This window comes from Nematolebias whitei, chromosome 11, assembly GCF_014905685.2.
Source record: "Nematolebias whitei isolate Nwh7 chromosome 11, NemWhi1, whole genome shotgun sequence".
NCBI classification, from domain to species: domain Eukaryota; kingdom Metazoa; phylum Chordata; class Actinopteri; order Cyprinodontiformes; family Rivulidae; genus Nematolebias; species Nematolebias whitei.
The window spans coordinates 31,062,291-31,076,999 of NC_056508.1; positions in this window are offsets into that span (position 1 = coordinate 31,062,291).

A 14,709-nucleotide genomic window follows, 5' to 3' on the forward strand; every position below is an offset into this window, starting at 1 on the left:
TCTGAATGTGTCACAAAATGTAATATTCACCAAAAGTTAGGAGCCGACAAGTTTAATTATTCATTCAATGCCTGCTTAAATTGAAGCTGAAAATGGCTTCCTAAAATCAAGTCTACTTTTTTCAGCTATAAATTTATTTATTTTTTGTTCTTTGTGATTCAGGTTTCGATTTAATTCCCAATAATAAGAGTGCTTTTTCTTTTCTTATTAATTCACCACCATTTACAGAATAGTAATTTGATAATAGAATAATAATAATAACTCAAAGAAAAATCTCAGTCAAAGATTTTGTCCCACAAGCGTTGGAATTGCTGCTGTTATTGTTTGAACAGTTTTTCTGTCAAATTAAAACGCAAATTCAAAAATGTATAGTTAGCATTAAATGAAAGCATAAATCACATATTTGATTCTGATCCTGCAACAACCTCTTCTCCTTCAGTTTACACTGGAAGAAGCGGAAACCTCGAATAATTCCCTCATCCCATGTCCATTAGCATGTATGAAAACCCCCAAATCTCCCGCCTTGGGCAGACAGCACGCATCTTCACTTGTCAAAGAAAACTTTTATCAATACCAAGAGCACTTGAAGTTTGTTTGCATTTTGTTTTCCAGCACTCTTAACAACTTCAGAAGTCAGATCACAGGAGTATCTGATCAAAGCGCTTCGTGGTTAGTTCTGGAAACACAGGAGTGCTACGCCACGCTTTGATACTCCACATCAATATTTCAATTCAACAATCACTTGACATGCACCCATACTCCCTGAGACGAAAGGGGAGAGTGGAAGGAGAGGGGGTCTGTGAAGTACAGTAAAAGAAACGGATTGAAGATATCACTGCCTCACTCACCTTTAGAATATTTTATAAACCGAACCATGCTGCACTCCTGATTGCTTAACGCTCGACTACCATCAGACAACAAAACACTAGAGACGTAAAAATATCTATTTATTTCATTAACTCACAGGATTGATACAAACCTATAGGTCAGAGCTGCATCACGTCAGAGGCTAAAAGTCGGAGCAGAGAAGGTGTTTCATGTCTTATCAAAGGAAAATAGTTCGGGAAATGGGCTGTGATGCAGCTGAATACAGTCCATGGGTTAAACTGCTACAGTGCTTTATATTTACTCCATCGTCTCTACAGGATTTTTTATGTTTTAATAAATGATGTGACTTTAGATAGACGTTAAAAAAAGATGACAAGAAGAAAAGCCAATCAGTTATTTTACGTGACACTGACATAAAAAGAAATCAGTTGGAAATCAACTGATTTGCTTAAATTGTCCATTTAAAAACAATATTCAAAAAACTAATAAACCTGCTAACATTTAAAACTTCATTTTAATTTCAGAAATTGGGTAAAGATGTTTTTGTTGATCCATGCTCACTGTGACTTGCACATCTGTAAAAGTTCAAAAACAGATTTTCTATTCAAAGAACGTCACAGAGACTTTCAGAAGTAAAGACAGAGAGAGGTTCAGCATCACGAGATAAACGAGGAACAATGGTTCAACCGTTTAAAAGGAACATCATTAAAAAGTTCAGCTAATTCACTGAAATATTCTACAGGAAAGGGACAAAATCTGAAGATTTTATGTTGGCTGTGACCTTTAAACACATGTAAAACAAAAACAAACAAAGTTGCATGTGTTATTTTGTTGAGGAAATCACTGGATGGGCTCAGAGATGCCATTAAAACAGAACATGGCTCAATATATAAGGTTTTAACCTCATTAAACCACTACAACACAACAGCATGGTGGATTGTCTTCTAATTTGAAGGTTCGATCCTGGCTTCACCCACTGAAGGGCCTTTGGGCATGACACCAAACCCCAAGTTGAGCTCCTGATCCCCAAAGCAGTGTAAGTGTGTGAATGTGAACTGTAATATAAAAGGGTTTTTAGTTATCAGGTCAAGGTCAAGCTTTCTTTATTGTTATTCGCATCGCATGTGGTACATGTGATGGAACGAAATTGTGTACACAGGGTCCCAGTTACATCCAACAAAAGTATAAAATGTAAAAGAAAATAAGTAAGGCTAGAAAAGTGTTAAAATTATGCTCATTAACCTCTGAGTATGACAAACCAGGTGTTAAACAGCCTCACCTGTACACAACTCTGCCACTTAATAAAAACATCTGTTTTGTGCATCGTGAAAGAAAGGTGAGCCACGGACCTGCATGAATGCTTCCAAACAAAAACTAGAAAACATTTTGCTCATAAAACTACAGCGTTTGAGCTTCCCAGTTTTTATATATTGTTTACTCAAAGTCTTTTAATTGATTTTTTAGAAACAGAAAAGAGAACACAAAGAGAACAAGAACATATAAATAAATAAAAATAAAAACCTTCCACCCTTCCCACACCGTATAAGTCACACACACACACAAGCACGCACGCACGCATGCACGCACAAATAAACCAAACAGGCATTGACACGTTTTCAACATACAACATAGAAGGGTGCCAAGTGTCCCAAAATCTTTTAACACAATCCTTCAGGGTATATAAATCTGATTTTTGTCTGAAGGAATATGATACATCATTTGAAGGATTCAAGGATTCAAGGTTTTTATTTGTCATTCACACCTCATGATATATGTGGTGGAATGAAATTGTGTACACGGGGTCCCAGTTACATCCAACAAAAGTGTAAAATGTAAAAGAAAAACATTAACAAGATCTAAGATATGAACTAAGAAAAACGGCAACTAAAAATAAGCTAAGCATTAGTAGTATAAAAACAATATGCTGAACAGCAGCATGAACATGAGTCTGTGTGAGCACATGAGTACGAATTAACACAGCAACATGAAACAGATCAGCAGCAACATGAATCAGATCAGCAGCAACATGAAACAGATCAGCAGCAACATGAAACAGATCAGCAGCAACATGGTGTGATTTTTTTCCACAGTGATTATTCTGGTTAGATATTCATGAGTCTAACAGCCTCAGGGTAGAAGCTGTTCCTCAGACTAGTGGTTCTACACTTTATGCTCCTTAACCTCCTGCCTGAGGGGAGTGGGGCAAAAAGTGTGTGTGCTGGGTGAGTGGAGTCCTTCATGATGCAGGTGGAGGTGTTGATGTCTGTGATGGTGGGGAGACTGATGCCAACAGTCTTCTGTGCAGCCTTCACCACTCTCTGCAAAGCTTTTCTTTCTGCAGCTGTGCAGCCTCCATGCCACACATTGATGCTGGAGCACAGGATGCTCTCCACTGCACACCTGTAGAAGGACGTGAGGACTGAGCTTCCCAGACCAGCTCACCTCAGCTCGCCAATGATGGTCCTTCCAACTGCACAGAACAAGTCTCCAGGTCAAGACAGAGCCAAAAGCAATCACATTCTTCTCGTACTTGCTGAAGGACATATCCACAGTGGCCACCTTGAACAGTGAGGTGAATGGTGATGGGCATACAATTTTGCCACATATCCCAGAGAAGGTGTCAAAAATAAATTGTCCAAAAGTCAGCAGTTTGGGACAGGTCCAGAACGTATGCAGGAGTGTAGCTGAAGTTTGTGTATAATAATTGATTACATGCCGGGTCCAGGTTGACATTGATCTTGGACAGCTCGTCTTTAGACGTGTTGCTTCGAATGTTAACAGCCCATTAAATGGTCGTTATCAGTTGTTATCATCCCTAAAGGTTGCGTTCAGGCTGTCCCTCCTGTACCTCCTAGTAACTTTAAAGGTACGTTCTTATCACTGATAATATGCAGCTTCACTTGTTATCACTGATAACAGACAGCTTTGCGTGTGTGAAAGTGGACACTTTTTGTTGTTAGCTTTATTTAAAACATTTATGCACAATTTACATGCTATATAACATTTTTCAGTCAGGTCATTTGGACAGTTTTTTTTTTTTTTGTGCTGAAACGTTTCGCCTTCGATCCGGAAGGCTTCATCATTGTATACGTGGATTATTGATCATGGACTTTGTTAATAATTTACCTGCTACTTTTGAGCTGGATATCAAGAACTTACATCAAATGAATTCCAGATTTAACAGTCATAAAGCTTTAATTCCATATTAAAAAAACTTAGTTGAGAGGATATGAGGGTTTGTTGTTTTTTGTTTGTTTGTTTGTTTCATAAGAGCAACATTCTGATCAATTCATATACCGTACAGCAATATATAAAGTACTATAATTTTGTTCAGATATAACCCTAATCCTAATCGTAACCCTAACCCTGACCTTAGCCTTATAAATCTGTGATAACATTATACCGAACCCACTAGGAGCGTCCATTTAATGGGTGATAATATTCGGAACGGGTGCTTTGGACCACTGCAGCTGGTGGACTACCTTGAATTAAATTACAGCGTGCCTCAAACAGATTAGTAGGCATATATAAAATGAATTGTAAAAAGGTATTGCAAAAACGTGAGCTACTTGTAAAAACTAAATATATATCTATAAGAAAACTTTTTATAGCAATTGATATACTTTTTTATTTTTAAAGACATATAGGTATATACAGTATATATATATATACATATATACATATATATAAATATATAAATACATTTATATGTATGTATACAGATTTATACAGACTTGCACATGACCAATAAGATAAATTCTAATGAAGGTTGTCTCTGCAGTCTGCACCTGACTGACATTCTTTGTGAATTTCCTGTTGGTGTTTAAAATATCCTCACTGGCAATCGTTTTTCAGCATGTTAAGTTTATGGTAATTCATTCCCCCAACACAACATTTAAAATTAATGATAACTAATTTACCAGGAAAATATGAATTGCTTATTAATAGGGTTTGCTGTCTAAATTCCCCAAAAAGATGAATTCCCTACATTTGCCTGTCTGTAGTAACGCCACGTAAAATGAATAATAAAAAAGCAGAGACAAAAGAAACAATGAACTCATCAACAATGAACCCTATATGAACATGTTTAGATGAAAAACAATCTGTAACACGACAATATACTTTACAGACATCAAGTTAATCTGAGTACTGCAGTGTGCAGAGACTTTTTCCAGTTGATTCTAAAGCTTTGTTCTGTAGCTGTAGATGATTTGAGCAATTGTTACAAAAATATTTATTTAAACGGACTCCAGAAAGTGAAGGAAATAACACTTAAAATATAAAAGTTAACCTAAAATGAAGGTCTTATTTAGGTAAAATGTCACAAAAATAGCACCGTTTGTAAAAGATGTGGGAAGTAGGGAAGCAGAGGATGCTTGAGCCAGCCTTGGATGCAGGAGGTCATGCATGTTCAAACACAAAATTATAGAATTACATGAAAAATTAATAAATACAGATTTCATTAGTGCTGCATGTGTTTAAATTCTAATATTTTGAAATGATTGAGTTTTGTGGCAGCACAGTGGCACAACTGGTAGAGCTGCTGCCTCTCAGTGAGCAGGTCCTTGGTTCAAATCTTGGTCCAGGGGCCTTTCTGGGTTGAGTTTGCATGTTCTCTCCGTGCATGCGTGGGTTTTCTCCGGGTACTCCGGTTTCCTCCCACAGACCAAAAACATGCATGTTAGGCTGATGGGTAACTTTAAATTGTCCCTAGGTGTGAGTGAGAGAGTGAATGGTTGTTTGTCTCTATGTGTCCCTGTGATGGACTTGCGACCCGTCCCCCCACCCCTCGCACAGTTATTGCCGGACATGGGAACCGACGACCCCCGTGACCCAAAATGGAAGAAGCAGGTAAAAGATAATGGATGGACATAAACCAGCACTGTAATGCAATAAATAAATAAATAAATCCATGTCAAAAATAAACAGCACATTGTACTTTTTAACTTTCATATTTAGACATAATGACATTCATGTACTTGCATAGTATTACAATATTCATCATGAGGGTGTTTAGAGTCATAAAATTTCACATGCATTACTGAAATATGCTCCTCCAGCAGTTGAGCCTGCAAACAATCATAACCGCAGCTCAAATATAACAAGCCCTCTTTTGCATAAGAAGCCCTTAATGGCCGTCTGGAAAGAGGAACCCTTCTCTGTACAGATCAGACTTGATCTTACGGCGGAGCTCCAACTAAAGTCAGAAATGTTAAGCAGGAGCAGAAATACAAGGGCTACATGTGCAGAGGAGTGCCGCGCAGCCACAGCACCAGGTTTGTTTGTAAATGCACGCCTGCGATGCCACTATCTGTTAAGCCCCTCAGTCTGCTCAGCCTGCGTAATGTGAGGGGAAGTGTCACCCTGTCACCACCATGCCAGGGATCAGCCTGCTGTTTGTGAACGCCGCAAATCCAGCCAAAGCTTTGAGGAGGGGAGGAAATGACACGGAGGCTCTTTCATCTAATCCTTGTGCTGTAATTTGCACCTCAGTAAGTTTAATTGATGACTACTGATCAAATGCTTGCCTTTGAAAATAAAGAAATAATTAAAAAAATCTTTGGGATTGTTTTTTTTTTTTTTCCTCCTTCAACCTGCAAAAAGAATTCTTAATGCACCTAATGAGATGGGCGTTAAGTGATGGATCACTTTTTGGGGAGTTTTAACTCAGGCACAGTTTACAACTCTCATTATTTGTTTGTTTGTTTTTCTTTTACAAGCAGCAATAACTTTAAATTTCGACGTGCACAAACTTCTCTGAGCAAACTTGAAGAGAGGAGCCTCTGCAGGAGCATATGCACCTTGTTTCCCTGCGCTTCCTCCAGAGATCCAAAGTGAGCGTCAACGTCATTCAGACAAATGGATAGTGACAGGCGAAGCTTATCAATGTCAGCGTCAGACTGCTCACCAGGACTTTGATTCTGTGCTTTTCCCACAGCTGAACAGAAGGCTGTGCTTTGCAAAACAAACCAACAAACAGGAATCCTGAAGAGCATGATGAAAGAGTAAACAACACGGACTCGGTAACATGCCCCACAACCATGACACTTCCTAAGTAGGTTACCACCAAGGGTAACCCAATTCAACATGTCTGACTGTGCTCAGAGCATTTTCAAAAATTTACGAAGTTCTCCCAACACGGCGAGGCTAATAAAGACGGATCCATCCCAAGACCTTGGCCTTGAAAATTAAATATATATATATAATAAATTCAAACAGGGCCCCACCACCAGTAGCCTCTCACGTGTACAAAACAGTTCATTATCAAGAAAAATTACAGGGAGTCATTCTATTGATGTTGCTTAACTAATTGTAAAGCAGGAGATCCAAAAGCAGATGTTGCATTTCAAAGCAGCTGTGAGCGCGGAGACAGGTTATGATGTGGCTTCAAAGCATCATGCGCGCCTTCTAAACAAATTGAACAAGTCAAGCGCTATTCACCCAGGACCAGGCGGTAGCCCGGCGCATGTAGATCAGAGGCGTGCGGCTGCCGCTTGTAATATCACTCAGTGGAGGATGGGTCCCACAGGGTGAGGGTGGGGGGGCTCATTGCAGTTAACACTGAACAGTCTTTGCGCAGAAAGGAATTAGGAACGAATGCAGCTGCAGCACCTGTGCAGAAAGAAGAAACCCCACCCTCCCTCTGTTACCAGAGGGGGAGTGAAGAGGGGGGTGGGCAGCATCTTGAGGCCTGACATCCTTTCTGTGGATGGCACTATTATCTGGGAGGAGAAGGAAGAGCTGGGAGAAGATTCGAGGCCGGTGTCAACATACTGATGCAATTTTAGTAAACATGGATAAAGCTGGGTTGTTGGGAAAGCCTGATTGGAGTGGGGTGGAGTGTGAGTGGGGGGCGGAGGTGTCTTATGAAAAATGCTGTTTCTAAATGTATGGAACACTGTGATTATCAAAATTAAACAAATACATAAAGCATCATGAAATAAGAAAAATTGGCTTAATTATTCCATAATGCTGTTTTTCAGCAGAATGACTTCAGCTGTCAATCAACGTCAGTGGGTTGAACCAGCACGCCCACTGGCTGATCCTTCACATCCATTAGTTTTCCTGAATACCTGCTCAATCACAGACATAATTTAGAGCTAATAATTTAGATATAATTTACAATTTAATCGTTTTTTTACATGTTAATCTTGTTAAATTCAAAGAACTAAAACAGAGAGTCCGAAAACCTCCTTCAGTCTGAGGAGCAGTATTCAGCTCAGTCTTATAAACAGCACCTTCTCCTAGTGGATCGACCAGTTTGTTGTTGACATCCAGAACTAGCTGTTCACGTGATCAAGGAGGACCGTCAGCCTAACAATGGATCGTTAGCACCCTGATGGCCGCTTGCTATTCACAGGGGGCTGAATGATGCTAGCAATAACAGCAGATGTGAAGGACCAGTGGGTGTAATGGTCCAACTCACTGACTATGATTGACAGCTGAAGTCATTCTGCTGAAAAGAGCCAGTATGAAATAAATAAGCTATCATGGAAAACACAATTATGAAATAAAATAATAAAAAAAAAAAATGTTCATAATGTTTTATTTATTTATTTAATTGTGAGCATTTTGGTGTTCCATAGAATGAACCAGGTGGTGTGAAACTTGTGAACTCATATCAGATCTTTGAGCAAAATCAGGCCGAAGAGTTGAAGAGTTTAAGGATAAGTCAGACTGATAGTTTCACACAGGAGTTTTCTGTTGAACACACGATTCAGTGCTTTAAAAACAGGATGTAGCACGTGTAGAAGTGCAGATAGAAGCAGTGTATCATCCTGAATGCTACATTAAACATCTTCCTCCTTGTTGATGCTGCCGTACGAGCAAAAGTACCGACTGCACGGACTCCCCTCATAAGTCATTTTTCTCCCCGTCTGTTTTCTTCCATTTGATGCAGCCTAAATTGGGACGGGAGAAACGAATTGCTAAATTTTTAATTAACTTCATAACATCTGCACTTGTGCTTTGAGAGAGCAGCGAGATTTCCTTTTAACCTATTCCAGCACATTTGCACACCAAGGTAAATCTTGATGCTGGCACTCTTACAGAAAGGAAGAAAAAAAAAAATCAAAAATGGAAATGAACTCTCACTTGTGTGTGCAGATCAAAGAGGCAGAATTTTTTCAACTATTTTTTTTTTTTTTCATTGCTTGATCTTCAGAAAAGAAGAGAGGAAAAGTGGGGGAAATCTGGATGGATGAATGAGTTTTAGTTGGAGTGTTTCTTTAGGAGTGTTTATTTTCTCATTGTGTGTGTTTACTTGAACAGACTTCTACGTCTCTGCACAGGTGAGTTCTGCAGGCAAATGTTACAAAGACGACTCCATCCTTGTTCTGATTTTATTAATTTACTTTCAAAACTTAAACTTTATGCAAGCAGAGATATTTTTCAACTCAGTAAACGTGAAACATTGTCAGAATTCAAAAGAGCATTGAAGAAACAAATACTTAAACTATCAAATAAAAAGCAGCATTAGCCATAAATTATAATCTTCTTTGATTAAATTACTTTCATCAAAGTACTATTTAAACAAAAAAAGTCCATGCTCAATAATCCAGGTATACAATCCAACAATTTTCAGTCAGGCCATCTGGACAGTTTCTGTTTTTGCTGAAACGTTTCACCTTCCATCCAGAAGGCTTCATCAGTCAAGGAAACACACAACACAAAACTGATTCTTCCCTCAAACAGCTTACTCCAAAGTGGAACAAACCAGTTATGTTGGTGCTAAGATGGTTTCTTTGGCACGCCCCCTCCTCTTGTGCTGACCCTTTTCCTCGAGGGACTCTTCCTGTCCAGATGACCTGACTGAAAATTTTTTGATTGTATACCTGGATTGTTGAGCTTGGACATTTTTGGTTTTGAACCAGTTTGACATGACTGTCGACGAGGAAGAGGGCCGGCACAAGAGGAGGGGGAGTGCCAAAGACACCGTCTTAACACCAACATAACTGGTTTGTTCCACTTTGGAGTAAGCTGTTTGGGGGAAGAATCAGGTTTGTGTTGTGTGTTTCCTTGACTGATGAAGCCTTCCGGATGGAAGGTGAAACGTTTCAGCAAAAAAAGGAACTGTCCAGATGACCTGACTGAAAATTGTTGGATACTATTTAAACTATCCATCCATCCATCCATTATCTTTTACCCGCTTCTTCCATTTTGGGTCACGGGGGTCGCCGGTGCCCATGTCCAGCAATCACTGTGCGAGGGGCGGGGTACACCCTGGACAGGTCTCCTCTCCAGTCCATCACAGGGCCACATGGAGACAAACGAGACAAACAACCATTCACTCTCTCACTCACACCTAGGGACAATTTAGAGTTACCAATCAGTTTAACATGCATGTTTTTGGTCTGTGGGAGGAAACCGGAGTACCCGGAGAAAACCCACCCATGCACGGAGAGAACATGCAAACTCCACCCAGAAAGGCCGCCGGATCGGGGTTTGAACCAAGGACCTGCTCGCTGAGAGGCAGCAGCTCTACCAGTTGCCCCACTGTGCTGTCCACTATTCAAACTAATCATGTTTAATATATCTTTTAATAAATTAATTTTCTTTACTGTTGCCATAAAATACTTACATTAATCCTGCACATGTAATTATTAAAATTAGAGTGACATCACTTCCCATCTGTTTAAGACTTTCCTTCTACAGTTTCAGGCTTTCCTGTTTAAACACAAGTGAATGAAATTGGAGAAGACAGCAAGTCCAGTCCAGCCCTCAAACCCCCCCCCCCCCCCCCCTGCAGGCACCTGTGCAGGTAATCCTGACTCATGTGGGCAACATCACAGCACACCAAATCTCCTTCAACAACTTGCCTTTGATGTGGCCAACACAATGGTGTCTCTATAGAAACCCCCCCTCGCTTCTCCCTGTGTGGGGGGCAAAAGGTCTGAAACAGATAAAAAGACAAATGAAAGAAAAGAGTTTGGCTTTTCAGTGTCTCTCCACAAGAGGACACTGCTTTCATGTTTTATCCACTGAATGTTGGCACAGCTTGTGTTGCTGCAGAACTGATACATCAGGGTATATTTAATAAATCACAGTGAAAATTTGCATGAATAAAGTCTAAACTCAGCAGGTTATTTATGATGAAGATTGACTTTACTATCTGTGAAAAATAAAATTACAAGCATTGACATCATTTGCTTAGAAAGAGTTTAGAGTAAAAACAAAAAACAACCCTCTACATTTTAAACAAAAAATAAATCAGAAACAGATTATCTTTGAAACCCACCAAACATTTCAGAGACAAACTGAATGTGATTCCTCCTGAAGGTGAAACTGATCTTTGTACATTTCACACGACAAAACCACTAAAGATCTTCATGAACCATTTATTTTTCTGTTTGACATTTCATCATTTAAACTAATGACAAGTCAATAGACATTTTACAGTTACTCAAGCAAAGATTGTCACCATCCATCCATCCATCCATCCATCCATCCATCCATCCATCCATCCATCCTTCCTCTTTTCCTTCCTGGGTCCAGCTGGTGATTATGTCCAGCAGTCACAAAGGGAGAAGTGGAGTATGCCCTGGACAGGTCACACATATTTTACATTGTTGGGCATGTTTACAGTATGTGATTATTTTTAATGCAGCATTTTAAGTTTTTATTTCTGTGCTGATATTAAACTTTTCTTTAAACTATAGGTGTGGCAAAGGAGCTTCGTTAGCCACAAAGGCTAACTCGGGTATGATGACCTCATTTATTCATTAAGGTAAACCATCTTTTTAAAATAAATAAGTTGCATAAAGTTTTAATTACTGATTTGGGGAACAAAAATATATTTAAGTTAGCTGAAAAACCTAAAAAAAATAAAAATGTCCTAACTATTTCAGTTGAACTCAGTGTAATGAAGTTTTACATTGTGGTACTTTTGCACCATAAAGTTGCCAAACATAAAAAGCTTAACATGTCTGTTTTGCAAAGCAGCACACAGATTTTACTGATTACAGACTGTTAATGCATTCAAATTCCTGTTAATATAAATAAAGATCAATATAAACTACATCTAAAAAAGTTAAATCTGGTCCTCTGGACATTCAAAAAAACAAAACAAAGCAAATCAACAAAAATGTAGAAACGTTTCGTCTCTCATCCGAGAGACTTCCTCAGTCTGATGTGCTGTATTCAGCTCAGTCTCTTAAATAGCACCATCTCAGAGTGGATCAACCAGTTTTGCTGCTGACAACCAAAACCAGCTGATCACATGCTCAAGAAGGGCCATCAGCCTAACAATGGATCATTAGCACACTGATGGCTGTTTACTATTCACAGAGGGCTGAGTGATACTAGCAATCACAGCATTGTAAGAGGGGGACAATTGAACCCGGAGGCCTCCACCCCTGTTTAATGATGGACGATTTCTTTTCACAAAGATGGCCTCCTTTACTCCTCTCTCAAACCATCGTTCTTCTCTGTCCAGGATGTGAACATCTTCATCCCTGAAAGAGTAACCGCTGGCCTGGAGATGAGTGTAGACCGCAGAGTCCTGGCCTGATGATGTTGATCTTCTGTGCTGGGCCATCCTTTTGGCCAGTGGCTGTTTTGTTTCCCCGATGTAGGACTGATCAAAACTGGTTGATCCACTCTGAGAAGGTGCTAGTTAAGAGACTGAGCTGAATACAGCTCCTCAGACTGAGGAAGTCTCTCGGATGAGAGACGAAACGTTTCTACATTTTTGTTGATTTGCTTTGTTTTGTTTTTTTGAATGTCCAGAGGACCAGATTTAACTTTTTTAGATTTTTCTACCTGGATTATTGAGCATGCATCAGAATATAAACTGCAATTAAATGCGGAGGTGACATGGAGTCTTACAACAAAACATTCACTTGAACAGCTGTAATTTTAAAAAGTTTTAATGGCTTAGTCTAAATAACCCATTAGCCCTGTTTCACCAAAACAGAGCTTGTTGCTCTGCAGCCTGCTTCATGCATAAAAATTTATTTAAAAAAAAAAAAGTGAAACAAACTGTTAAACTCATGACACTTTTAGTTTATTTCTACATCCACCAGCTGCTCATTTGATCAGTTTGTCATCCACAGTGTGTGAGCTTTACAAGTAACCACCATAAATATTTACACCATGAATTAACTGTTATTTTTATGTGCATTTCTGTGGGCCTTAGTATTTAATGCTTATTTGCATAAATGATTACTTGGAAAACCAAGGAATGTAGCAAACAAAAAAGAAAGAAAGTAAAGAATTGGCGATTGAGGAGGAGGGAGGACGGGGGGCCAGCCTCTCAGCTTTGTCTGTCTGAGGAGTGGAGCCATCAGATAACAACCAGGACAATGGCGCTCCATTCTAAGGGGTCACTTAAATGAGCAGGAAGTGGCGGTGAGCGCCTAGTGAAGACTTCTGGTAGACTCCCTGGGGTCCGCTCAGCCCTGATGGAGCATGCCACTGCTCAATGGCTGGGGAGCATGAGAGGAAATGAGAGGCTAGCAGCCACCCAGCTGGAGCCATGAGGGGCCTTTGATGCTGAATAAGCCATAATGGAAGCAAGGTAAAGGTGATGGAGGGAAAAACAAGGGAAGGTGAGACATGTGAAAGAACTGAAACATGTGCAACTTTTGCTTACTTTTATAACTTCATTAGACAAGATTAACAACTGGGTTCATCAGTAATTGTTGAAGCCGGTGGGATTCTTTCTGTTATTTATCATGTAGTTCACTCGTTATGTTAAAATACTTGTCCATCGTCCAAAATTCCTTCTGAATGCACAAAATTTTTGTTGCGCACTGTTTATTTGAAAGCTTGAATTTTATACATGTGAAACTTACCAGGTGGCCCAGTGGAACATTGGTTTTATGTGTACGAAGGTCGCAGGTTCAAGAATTCTTTCTGTGTGGTTGTTTGCATTCATTCAACCTTTATTTACTGGTATACAGGTTAATCCCATTGAGCCTCGGGGACTCATTTACAAGAGAGCCCTGAAGGAACACTGTTTGCATGTCCTCCCTGTGTGTGCACAGGGAAGCTCCAGGTTTCCTCCCAAAGAACAAAAGCTTGCATGTTAAGTTTGTTGATAACTTTGTCTAGGTGTGAGTGAAAATGGGACTTGTTTGTCTCCATCATGTGATCCTAAAGGACATAAGACATGTCTAGGGTATACCCCGCCTCTCGCCCAGTGACTGCTGGAGATGAGCACCAACTTCCAAAGACAGGTGAAGAAACCGGATGGATGGAAAGTCACCTGGCCAATATTTTCATTTCCTGTCATGCCATTCTGCTTATGATTTTATGTGAAGTAGCAAATGATGCTGCTATGACTTTATAATGCGTTCAGAATAATTCAGTAAGTCTTCTTAAATGTCATAATTATAACATCAGAGTGCACAAGAACAACTCTGAGACTGTTGCATTTTTCTTATCATTTATTTCTTTTAGATTTTATTGTATTTTATTTCTTGTTTTTATTACGTTTTGTATTTCATACAAGAAACTAAATTATTCTATTGAAACGTCTCCTTTTTCTACACCAACAGGTGTAATGCAGTTTTCTTCTCATAATTCTAAACATAATTCCTCAGGATTTCATATTCTGTCTCTAAAAACAGGGTATGACTTTGAATGAAGCTGTTGTCACATCAACACAAAATAAATTAATCTTTAATTTACTGAAAGATTTACATACAGATATTTAAAATTTACATTTTATTTGTTTTTAAATACAATTAGAAACAGTGGGCAACTCCTGTTTTCCTTAAAGGTAAAATAATGTTAATTTCATAGTTCGTTTTCTGTAATTTCCAACCTTTTAGTTCTTTACAAAATGCATGTAACTGAAACTGCATTGCACCAAGTCTGGAGTAACAGCATGATGTCAACAGATTGAATGGAGTTCATGCACAGCTTTGAGTTTATAAA